Source organism: Panulirus ornatus, chromosome 4 (genome assembly GCF_036320965.1).
Source record: "Panulirus ornatus isolate Po-2019 chromosome 4, ASM3632096v1, whole genome shotgun sequence".
NCBI classification, from domain to species: Eukaryota; Metazoa; Arthropoda; class Malacostraca; order Decapoda; family Palinuridae; genus Panulirus; species Panulirus ornatus.
The window spans coordinates 10,074,179-10,086,500 of NC_092227.1; the positions used below are offsets into that span (position 1 = coordinate 10,074,179).

General features: G+C 42.1%; 1 protein-coding gene across 6 annotated transcripts in view; it reads right to left on the bottom strand.

The window, feature by feature from the left end:
• The window catches only part of Rala (Ras-like protein A), a 307,573-nt gene that overhangs the window by 79,134 nt on the left and 216,117 nt on the right, over positions 1 to 12,322 (bottom strand). The window lies entirely within an intron of this gene.

Genomic DNA, 12,322 nt, shown 5'->3' on the forward strand with positions numbered 1-12,322 from the left:
TTTAATCTGTTTATGGATGGGATGGTCAGAAAGGAAGATGCAATAGTTTTGGAGAGAGGTGTGAGTATGCAGTCAGTTGGGGATGAAAGGGCCTGGTAAGTGAGTCAGTTGTTTGCTGATGATACAGCACTGGTGGCTGATTTGAGTAAGAAACTGCAGACGTTGGTGACTGAGTTTGGAAAAGTGTGTGAAAGGAGAAAGTTGATAGTAAATGTGAATAACAGCAAGGTTATTAGGTTCAGCAGGGTTGAGGAACAAGTTAGTTGGGATGTAAGTCTGAATGGAGAAACATTGGAGGAAGTGAAGTGTTTTAGAGATGTGGGAAAGGACTTGGTAGTGAATGGAACCATGGAAGAGGAACCGAGTCATAGGGTGGGGGTGGGGCAGAAGAATCAGGGGGCGATGAAGAATGAGTGGAAAGAGAGAATATTATCTTGGAGAGCAATAATGGGTATGTTTGAAGGAATAGTAGTTCCAACATCATCATGTGGCTGCAAGGCATAGGCTATAGATAGGGTTGTGCAGAAGAGGGTGGATGTGTTGGAAATGAAATATGTGGTGTCAGGTAATTTAATTCAGTAAGTAATAAAAGGGTAAGAGAGATGTGTGGTAATAAAAAGAGTGTGGTTTAGAAAGAAGATGGTGTGTTGAAAAGGTTTGGACATATGGAGAGAATGAGTGAGGAAAGATTGATAATGAGGATATATGTGTCAGAGGTGGAGGGAACAAGGAGAAGCAGGAGACCAAATTGGAGGTGGAAGGATGCAGCGAAAGAGATTTTGAGTGATTGGGCCTGAACATGTGATCGGGCCTGAACATACAGGAGGGTAAGAAGAAAGCCAGGAATAGAGTGAAATGGAACGATGTGGTATACTGGGGTCAATGTGCTGTCAATGAATGGTACCAGGGCATGTAAAACATCTAGGGTAACCCATGGAAAGGTCAGTGGGGCCTGGATGTGGATAGGGAGCTGTGGTTTCAGTGCATTACACACGCATGACAGCTAGAGACTGAGCATGAATGAATATGGTCTCTTTTGTCTGTTTCCCTGGTGCTGCCTCACTGAAGCAGGAGGTAGGGATGCTGTCTCCTGTAGGGCAGGGGAGCACTAGGAATGCTTGAAGGCAAGTAAGTAAGAATATGTACATGTGTATATATGTATATGTCTGTGAATGTAAGTGTATGTATATGTGCATGTGTGTGTGTGTGTGTGTGTGTGTGTGTGTGTGTGTGTGTGTATATATATATATATATATATATATATATATATATATATATATATATATATATATATATATATATGTGAGAAATACTTAGAAAAGCAATTGGATTTGTATGTAGCATTTATGGATCTGGAGAAGGCATATGATAGAGTTGATAGAGATGCTCTGTGGAAGGTATTAAGAATATATGGTGTGGGAGGCAAGTTGTTAGAAGCAGTGAAAAGTTTTTATCGAGGATGTACGGCATGTGTACGTGTAGGAAGAGAGGAAAGTGATTGGTTCTCAGTTAATGTAGGTTTGCGGCAGGGGTGTGTGATGTCTCCATGGTTGTTTAATTTGTTTATGGATGGGGTTGTTAGGGAGGTAAATGCAAGAGTTTTGGAAAGAGGGGCAAGTATGAAGTCTGCTGGGGATGAGAGAGCTTGGGAAGTGAGTCAGTTGTTGTTCGCTGATGATACAGCGCTGGTGGCTGATTCATGTGAGAAACTGCAGAAGCTGGTGACTGAGTTTGGTAAAGTGTGTGAAAGAAGAAAGTTAAGAGTAAATGTGAATAAGAGCAAGGTTATTAGGTACAGTAGGGTTGAGGGTCAAGTCAATTGGGAGGTAAGTTTGAATGGAGAAAAACTGGAGGAAGTAAAGTGTTTTAGATATCTGGGAGTGGATCTGGCAGCGGATGGAACCATGGAAGCAGAAGTGGATCATAGGGTGGGGGAGGGGGCGAAAATTCTGGGAGCCTTGAAGAATGTGTGGAAGTCGAGAGCATTATCTCGGAAAGCAAAAATGGGTATGTTTGAAGGAATAGTGGTTCCAACAATGTTGTATGGTTGCGAGACGTGGGCTATGGATAGAGTTGTGCGCAGGAGGATGGATGTGCTGGAAATGAGATGTTTGAGGACAATGTGTGGTGTGAGGTGGTTTGATCGAGTAAGTAACGTAAGGGTAAGAGAGATGTGTGGAAAAAAAAAGAGCATGGTTGAGGGAGCAGAAGAGGGTGTTTTGAAATGGTTTGGGCTCATGGAGAGAATGAGTGAGGAAAGATTGACCAAGAGGATATATGTGTCGGAGGTAGAGAGAACGAGGAGAAGTTGGAGACCAAATTGGAGGTGGAAAGATGGAGTGAAAAAGATTTTGTGTGATCGGGGCCTGAACATGCAGGAGGGTGAAAGGAGGGCAAGGAATAGAGTGAATTGGATCGATGTGGTATACCGGGGTTGATGTGCTGTCAGTGGATTGAATCAGGGCATGTGAAGCGTCTGGGGTAAACCATGGAAAGCTGGGTAGGTATGTATATTTGCGTGTGTGGACGTATGTATATACATGTGTATGGGGGTGGGTTGGGCCATTTCTTTCGTCTGTTTCCTTGCGCTACCTCGCAAACGCGGGAGACAGCGACAAAGAAAAAAAAAAAATATATATATAATATGGGAATGGCGATTAGGTCTGAAAATATAATTCACATTTTTATCTATCTATCTATATACTTGATTGTTATTTGCTGCCTCAGCAAGGTAGCACCAGGAAACAAATGAAGAAAGACTCATCTATTATAGACACACATATACATACATGCACACATACATACATATACATACACATGTACACTTGCACATACTCATATATGCTTCCCTTCATCCATTCCCAGCTCCACCCAGCCCCACAGGAAACAGCATCGCCACCCAATGGGTCACTGAGGTAGCACCAGCAAATGGACAAAAATGCCATATCTACGTGCACTCAATTCTCTAGCTGTCATGTGCAATGCACCAAAACCACAGCTTCCTATCCACATCCAGGCTCCTTTCTGTGGTTTACCCCAGAATTTTGGATGCCATGGTTAGGTCCACTGACCAAAAAAGAATACTTCCCACGTATTCCCCATATGTCATGGAAGATGATTAAAGGAGGCAGGAAACCCTCCCCCTCTTGTATTTCCATTTCAAAAAAAGGTTTGTGGCAGGGGTGTGTGATGTCTCAATGGTTGTTTAATTTGTTTATGGATGGGGTTGTTATGGAGGTGAATGCAAGAGTTTTGTAAAGAGGGGCAAGTATGCAGTCTGTTGTGGATGAGAGAGCTTGAGAAGTGAGTCAGTTGTTGTTCGCTGATGATACAGTGCTGGTGGCTGATTCATGTAAGAAACTGCAGAAGCTGGTGACTGAGTTTGGTAAAGTGTGTGAAAGAAGAAAGCTCAGAGTAAATGTGAATAAGAGCAAGGTTATTAGGTACAGTAGGGTTGAGGGACAAGTCAATTGGGAGGTAACTTTGAATGGAGAAAAACTGGAGGAAGTGAAGTGTTTTAGATATCTGGGAGTGGATTTGACAGCAGATGGAACCACAGAAGCGGAAGTGAATCATAGGGTGGGGGAGGGGGTGAAAGTTCTGGGAGCATTGAAGAATGAGTGGAAGTTGAGAACATTATCTCGGAAAGCAAAAAAGGGAATGTTTGAAGGAATAGTGGTTCCAACAATGTTATATGGTTGCAAGGAGATGGGTGGATGTGCTGGAAATGAGATGTCTGAGGACAATATGTGGTGTGAGGTGGTTTGATCGAGTAAGTAATGTAAGGGTAAGAGAGATGTATGGGAATAAAAAGAGTGTGGTTGAGAGAGCAGAAGAGGGTGTTTTGAAATGGTTTGGTCAAATGGAGAGAATGAGTGAGGAAAGATTAACCAAGAGGATATATGTGTTAGAGGTGGAGGGAATGAGGAGAAAAGGGAGACCAAATTGGAGGTGGAAAGATTGAGGGAAAAGGATGCTGAGTGATCGGGCCTGAACATGCAGGAGGGTGAAAGGCAGGCAAGGAATAGAGTGAATTGGATCGATGTGGTATACTGGGGCCGACGTGCTGTCAGTGGATTGAATCAGGGCATGTGAAACATCTGGGGTAAACCAAGGAAAGGTCTGTAGGGCCTAGATGTGGATAGGGAGCTGTGGTTTTGATGCATTACACAACAGCCAGAGACTGAGCGTGAACAAATGTGGCCTTTTTCTGTCTGTTTTCCTGGCCCTACCTTGCTGAAGCAGGGGGTACTGATGCTGTTTCCTGAGGGAAGGGGTAGCAATGGGAATGGATGAAGGCAAGCACGTATGAATATGTACATGTGTACATATGTATATGTCTATGTATATGTATGCATATGTGTATATGTTGATATGTATATGTATGTATATGTGCTGTATGGGCGTTTATGTACATATATATGTGTACGTGAATGGATGGGCCATTCTTTGCCTGTTTCCTGGTGCTACCTCACTGATGCAGAAAACCATGATCAAGCATAATAGAATAAATATACACTATCCACAGGGATGGAGAAAAAGAATACTTCCTACGTATTGCCACAATGGTGAATGTTCAAACTACAGACGCATAAGTTTGTCGAGTATCCCTGGAAAACTGTACGGAAGGGTATTGATTGAAAGGGTGAAGGCATGTACAGAGTATCAGATTGGGGAGGAGCAGTGTGGTGTCATTAGTGGTAGAGGATGTGTGGATCAGGTGCTTGCTTTGAAGAATCTGAGAAATACCTAGAAAAACAGATGGATTTGTATGTAGCATTTATGGATCAATTTGTATGTAGCATTTATGGATTTGGAGAAGGCATACGATAGGGTTGATAGAGATGCTTTATGGAAGGTCTTAAGTGTACATGATGTGGAAGGTAAGCTGCTAGAAGCAGTGAAAAGTTTTTACCCATGGTGTAAGGCATGTGTACAAGTAGGAAGAGAGGAGAGTTATTGGTTCCCAGTGAAGGTCGGTCTGCAGCAGGGGTGTGTGATGTCCCCATGGATGTTTAATTTCTTTATGGATGGGGTGGTTAGGAAAGTATATGTCGGTTTGGGAGAAAGGGGTGAGTATGCAGTCTGTTGGGGGAGAGAGGGCCTGGGAACTCAGTCAGTTGTTGTTCACCAATGATACAGCAATGGTGGCTGATTCGAGTGAGAAACTGCAATAGTTGGTGACTGAGTTTGGGAAGTGTGTGAAAGTAGAAATTTGAGAATAAATGTGAATAAGAGCAAGGTTATTGGGTTCAGCAGGGTTAAGGGATAAGTTAGTTGGGATGTGAGTCTGAATGGAGAAAAAGTGGAGAAAGTGAAGTGTTTTAGATATCTAGGAGTGGACCTAGCAGAGAATGGAACCATGGGAGTGGAAGTGTCATAGGGTGGGGGAGTGGACAAAGGTTCTAGGAGCAATGAAGAATGTGTGGAAAGAGAGAATGTTATCTCAAGGAGCAAAAATGGGTGTTTGAAAGAATAGTAGCTCCAACAATACGATATGGTAGTGAGGCATGAGCTATAGATAAGTTTGTTCAGAGGAGGATGGATGTGTTGGAAATGAAATGTATGAGAACAATATGTGGTGTGAAATGGTTTGACTGAGTAAGTAATGAAATGATATGAGAGATGTGTGGTAATAAAAAGAGTGGTTGAAAGAGCAGAAGAGGGTGAGTTGAACAGGTCTGGACATATGGAGAGAATGAGTGAGGAAAGATTGACAAAGAGGATATATGTGTTAGAGGTGGAAGGAACAAGGAGAAGCGGAAGACCAAAATGGAGGTGAAAGGATGGAGTGAAAAAGATTTTGAGTGATCAGGGCCTGAACATGCAAGAGGGTGAGAGGCGTGCAAGGAATAAAGTGAACTGGAACAATGTAGTATACCAGGGTTGACGTGCTGTCAATGGACTGAACCAAAGAATGTGAAACATCTGGGGTAAATCATGGAAAGGTCTGTGGAAATGGATAGGGAGCTGGGGTTTCGGTGTATTGCACGACAGCTAGAGACTTAGTGTGAATGAATTTGGCCTTTTTTGTCTGTTTTCCTGGTGCTACCTCACTGATGCATGGGGTGACAATGCTGTTTCCTGTAGGGCGGGGTGGCGCCAGGAATGGATGAAGGCAAGCAAGAATGAATACATACATGTGGATATATATATATATATATATATATATATATATATATATATATATATATATATATATATATATACATATATATATATATATATTATCCCTGGGGATGGGGGAGAAAGAATACTTCCCACGTATTCCCTGCGTGTCGTAGAAGGCGACTAAAAGGGGAGGGAGCGGGGTCTGGAAATCCTCCCCTCTCGTTTTTTTTTAATTTTCCAAAAGAAGGAACAGAGAATTGGGCCAGGTGAGGGTATTCCCTCAAAGGCCCAGTCCTCTGTTCTTAACGCTACCTCGCTAATGCGGGAAATGGCGAATAGTTTGAAAGAAAAAAGATGTATATATATATATATATATATATATATATATATATATATATATATATATATATATATATATATATATATATGTGGATGTGTATGTAAATGTATATATATATATATATATATATATATATATATATATATATATATATATATATATATATATATATATATATATGTGGATGTGTATGTAAATGTATATATATATGTATATGTGTGTATATGAGTGGATGGGTCTTTCTTCGTCTGTTTCCTGGCACTACCTCATGAGGCTGGAAATGGCAATCAGGTATAAGTATTATTAAGTATAATAAATAATAGGGGAGAAAGAATACTTCCCACGTATTCCCTGCATGTCGTAGAAGGCGACTAAAAGGGGAGGGAGCGGGGGGCTGGAAATCCTCCCCTCTCATTTTTAGTTTTCATGAAGAAGGAACAGAGGAGCGGGCCAAGTGAGGATATTCCCTCAAAGGCTCAATCCTCTGTTCTTAACGCTACCTCGCTAACGTGGGAAATGGCAAATAGTATAAAAGAAAAAAAAAAAAAAATATATATATATATATGTATATATATATATATATATATATATATATATATATACATATATATATATATATATATTTTTTTTTTCTTACCGCTGCCTCCCGCGTTTGCGAGGTAGCGCAAGGAAACAGACGAAAGAAATGGCCCAACTCACCCCCATACACATGTATATACATACGTCCACACACGCAAATATACATACCTACACAGCTTTCCATGGTTTACCACAGACGCTTCACATGCCCTGATTCAATCCACTGACAGCACGTCAACCCCGGTATACCACATCGATCCAATTCACTCTATTCCTTGCCCTCCTTTCACCCTCCTGCATGTTCAGGCCCCGATCACACAAAATCTTTTTCACTCCATCTTTCCACCTCCAATTTGGTCTCCCACTTCTCCTCGTTCCCTCCACCTCCGACACATATATCCTCTTGGTCAATCTTTCCTCACTCATTCTCTCCATGTGCCCAAACCACTTCAAAACACCCTCTTCTGCTCTCTCAACCACGCTCTTTTTATTTCCACACATCTCTCTTACCCTTACATTACTTACTCGATCAAACCACCTCACACCACACATTGTCCTCAAACATCTCATTTCCAGCACATCCATCCTCCTGCGCACAACTCTATCCATAGCCCACGCCTCGCAACCATACAACATTGTTGGAACCACTATTCCTTCAAACATACCCATTTTTGCTTTCCGAGATAATGCTCTCGACTTCCACACATTCTTCAAGGCTCCCAGGATTTTCGCCCCCTCCCCCACCCTATGATCCACTTCCGCTTCCATGGTTCCATCCGCCGCCAGATCCACTCCCAGATATCTAAAACACTTTACTTCCTCCAGTTTTTCTCCATTCAAACTTACCTCCCAATTGACTTGACCCTCAACCCTACTGTACCTAATAACCTTGCTCTTATTCACATTTACTCATAACTTTCTTCTTTCACACACTTTACCAAACTCAGTCACCAGCTTCTGCAGTTTCTCACATGAATCAGCCACCAGTGCTGTATCATCAGCTAACAACAACTGACTCACTTCCCAAACTCTCTCATCCCCAACAGACTTTATACTTGCCCCTCTTTCCAAAACTCTTGCATTCACCTCCCTAACAACCCCATCCATAAACAAATTAAACAACCATGGAGACATCACACACCCCTGCCGCAAACCTACATTCACTGAGAACCAATCACTTTCCTCTCTTCCTACACGTACACATGCCTTACATCCTCGATAAAAACTTTTCACTGCTTCTAACAACTTGCCTCCCACACCATATATTCTTAATACCTTCCACTGAGCATCTCTATCAACTCTATCATATGCCTTCTCCAGATCCATAAATGCTACATACAAATCCATTTGCTTTTCTAAGTATTTCTCACATACATTCTTCAAAGCAAACACCTGATCCACACATCCTCTACCACTTCTGAAACCACACTGCTCTTCCCCAATCTGATGCTCTGTACATGCCTTCACCCTCTCAATCAATACCCTCCCATATAATTTACCAGGAATACTCAACAAACTTATACCTCTGTAATTTGAGCACTCACTCTTATCCCCTTTGCCTTTGTACAATGGCAAGATTTGTATGGGTTTTCAGAAAAGAAGAGTAAATGTTGGGGTGAAGAGGGTGGTGAGAGTAAGTGAGCTTGGGAAGGAGACTTGTGTGAGGAAGTACCAGGAGAGACTGAGTACAGAATGGAAAAAGGTGAGAACAATGGAAGTAAGGGGAGTGGGGGAGGAATGGGATGTATTTAGGGAATCAGAGATGGATTGCACAAAAGATGCTTGTGGCATGAGAAGAGTGGGAGGTGGGTTGATTAGAAAGGGTAGTGAGTGCTGGGATGAAGAAGTAAGATTATTAGTGAAAGAGAAGAGAGAGGCATTTGGACGATTTTTGCAGGGAAAAAATGCAATTGAGTGGGAGATGTATAAAAGAAAGAGACAGGAGTTCAAGAGAAAGGTGCAAGAGGTGAAAAAGAGGGCAAATGAGAGTTAGGGTGAGAGAGTATCATTAAATCTTAGGGAGAATAAAAAGATGTTCTGGAAGGAGGTAAATAAAGTGCGTAAGACAAGGGAGCAAATGGGAACTTCAGTGAAGGGTGCAAATGGGGAGGTGATAACAAGTAGTGGTGATGTGAGAAGGAGATGGAGTGAGTATTTTGAAGGTTTGTTGAATGTGTTTGATCATAGAGTGGCAGATATAGGGTGTTTTGGTCGAGGTGGTGTGCAAAGTGAGAGGGTTAGGAAAAATGATTTGGTAAACAGAGAAGAGGTAGTAAAAGCTTTGCGGAAGATGAAAGCCGGCAAGGCAGCAGGTTTGGATGGTATTGCAGTGGAATTTATTAAAAAAGGGGGTGACTGTATTATTGACTGGTTGGTAAGGTTTATCCCTGGGGATAGGGGATTAAGAATACTTCCCACGTATTCCCTGCGTGTCGTAGAAGGTGACTAAAAGGGGAGGGAGCGGGGGGCTGGAAATCCTCCCCTCTCGTTTTTTTTTTTTTTTTTTAATTTTCCAAAAGAAGGAACAGAGGGGGCCAGGTGAGGATATTCCAAAAAAGGCCCAGTCCTCTGTTCTTAACGCTACCTCGCCAACGCGGGAAATGGCAAATAGTTTAAAAGATAAAGAAAAATATATATATATATATATATATATATATATATATATATATATATGTCTGTGTAAAAGAAGTGTGAGAAAGAAGAGAGCTGAAGAAGAGAGTTGAGAGTAAATGTGAATAAGAGCAAGGTTATTAGGTACAGTAGGGTTGGGGGACAAGTCAATTGGGAGCTAAGTTTGAATGGAGAAACACCAGAGGAAGTGAAGTGTTTTAGATATCTGGGAGTGGCTATGGCAACAGATTGAAACATGGAAGCAGAAGTAAGTCACAGGGTGGGGGAGGGGATGAAAGTTCTGAGAGTGTTGAAAAATGTGTGGAAGGCAAGAACATTATCTTGGAAAGCAAAAATGGGTATGTTTGAAGGAATAGTGGTTCCGACAATGTTATATGGTTGCAAGGCGTGGGCTATGCATAGAGTTGTGAGGAGGAGGGTGGATGTGCTGGAAATGAGATGTTTGAGGACAATATGTGGTGTAGGTGGTTTGATTAAGTAATGAAAGGGTTAGAGAAATGGGTGGGAATAAAAAGAGTGTGGATGAGAGAGCAGAAGAGGGTGTATTGAAATGGTTTGGTCACATGGAGAGAATGAGTGAGGAAAGATTGACAAAGAGAATATGTGTCAGAGATGGCGGGAACGAAGAGAAGTGGGAGACCAAATTGGAGGTGGAAGGATGGAGTGAAAAAGATTTTGACCGATCAGGGCCTGAACATACAGGAGGGGGAAAGGCGTGCAAGGAATAGAGTAAATTGGAATGACGTGGTATACCGGGGAGGATGTGCTGTCAATGGATTGAACCAGGGCATGTGAAGCGTTTGGGGTAAACCATGGAAAGTTTTGTGGGGCCTGGAAAGTGAGCTGTGATTTCAGTGCATTACACATGACAGCTAAAGACTTAGTGTGAACAAATGGGGCCTTTGTTGTCCTTTCCCAGCACTACCTCGCACACACACGAAGGGGAGGGGGGTGCCATTTCATGTGTGGCAGAGTGGCGACAGGAATGGATGAAGGCAGCAAGTATGAATAAGTACATATGTATACATGTATATGTCTGTGTATGTATACGTGTGTAGACGTTAAAATGTGAATAAGAGCAAGGTCATTAGATACAGTAGGGTTGAGGTACAAGTCAATTGGGAGGTAAGTCTGAATTGAGAAAGACTGGAGGAAGTGAAGTTTTTTAGATATCTGGGAGTGGATTTGGCAGCACATGAAGCCATGGAAGCAGAAATGAGTCACAGGGTGGGGGAAGGAGCGAAGGTTCTGGGAGTGTTGAAGAATGTGTGGAAGGCGAGAACACTATCTCGGAAAGCAAAAATGGGTATGTTTGAAGGAATAGTGGTTCCACCAATGTTATATGGTTGTGAGGCATGGGCTATAGATAGGGCTGTCCGGAGGAGGGCGGATTCGTTGGAAATGAGATGTTTAAGGACAATATGTGAGATATGTAGTAATAAAAAGTGTGTGGTGAGAGAGCAGAAGAGGGTGTACTGAAATGTTGTGGTCACATGGAGAGAATGAGTGAGGAAAGATTGACAATGAGGATATATGTGTCAGAGGTGGAGGGAACGAGAAGTGGGAGACCAAATTGTGGAGGTGGATGGATGGAGTTAAAAAGACTTTGAGCGATCGGGGCCTGAACATGCAGGAAGGCGAAAGGCGAGCAAGGAATAGAGTGAATTGGAACGAAGTGGTATACTGGGGTCGACATGCTGTCAATGGATTGAACCAGGGCATGTGAAATGTCTGGAGTAAACCATGGAAAGTTTTGTGGAGCCTGTATGAGGAAAGGGAGCTGTGGTTTTGGTGCATTATACTTGACAGCTAGAGAATGAGTGTGAACGAATGTGGCCTTGTTGTCTTTTCCTAGCCCTACCTCGTATGTGTGTGGAGGGAGGGGTGTCATTTCATGTGTGGTGGGGTGGCGACGGGAATGAATAAAGGCAGCAAGTATGAATTATGTACATGAGGGAGGGGGTGTCATTTCATGTGTGGTGGGGTGGCGACAGGAATGAATAAAGGCAGCAAGTATGAATTAAGTACATGTGTATATATGTACATGTTTGTGTATGTATATATACCTATGTATTGAAATGTATAGGTATGTATATATGCTTGTGTAGGCATGTATGTATATACATGTGTATGTGGGTGGGTTGGGCCATTCTTTCATCTGTTTCCTTGCACTACCTCGCTAACATGGGAGACAGCGACAAACCATAATAAATATAAAAAATGATGTTAAAATGTATAGGTATGTATATGTTCGCGTATGGGCATGTATGTATATACATGTGTATGAGGGTGGGTTGGGCCATTCTTTCGTCTGTTTCCTTGCGCTACCTCGCTAACGCGGGAGACAGCGACAAAGTATAATAAAATAATATATATATATATATATATGCGTAAGAAAACAAAAAGGGGGAAAAGAATTACTGAAATTAAATGGGATGGTACATCAACACTAGACACAGATCTAAGAATCTAGGAATAAACATTTAAAAACCTAAGCTATGGGATACAGGCAATGAAAAGCAAAAACTGAATCTTGTCTCTAGCTCAATAAGGCAAGACATGAGCCATGCCCCTAAAGGCAGAGGTCATGATTTAACTAAACAGAGGGCAGAGCCACATGTTCAATCAGAGGAAGATAGAACAATCTGGCTTATTTAAGGG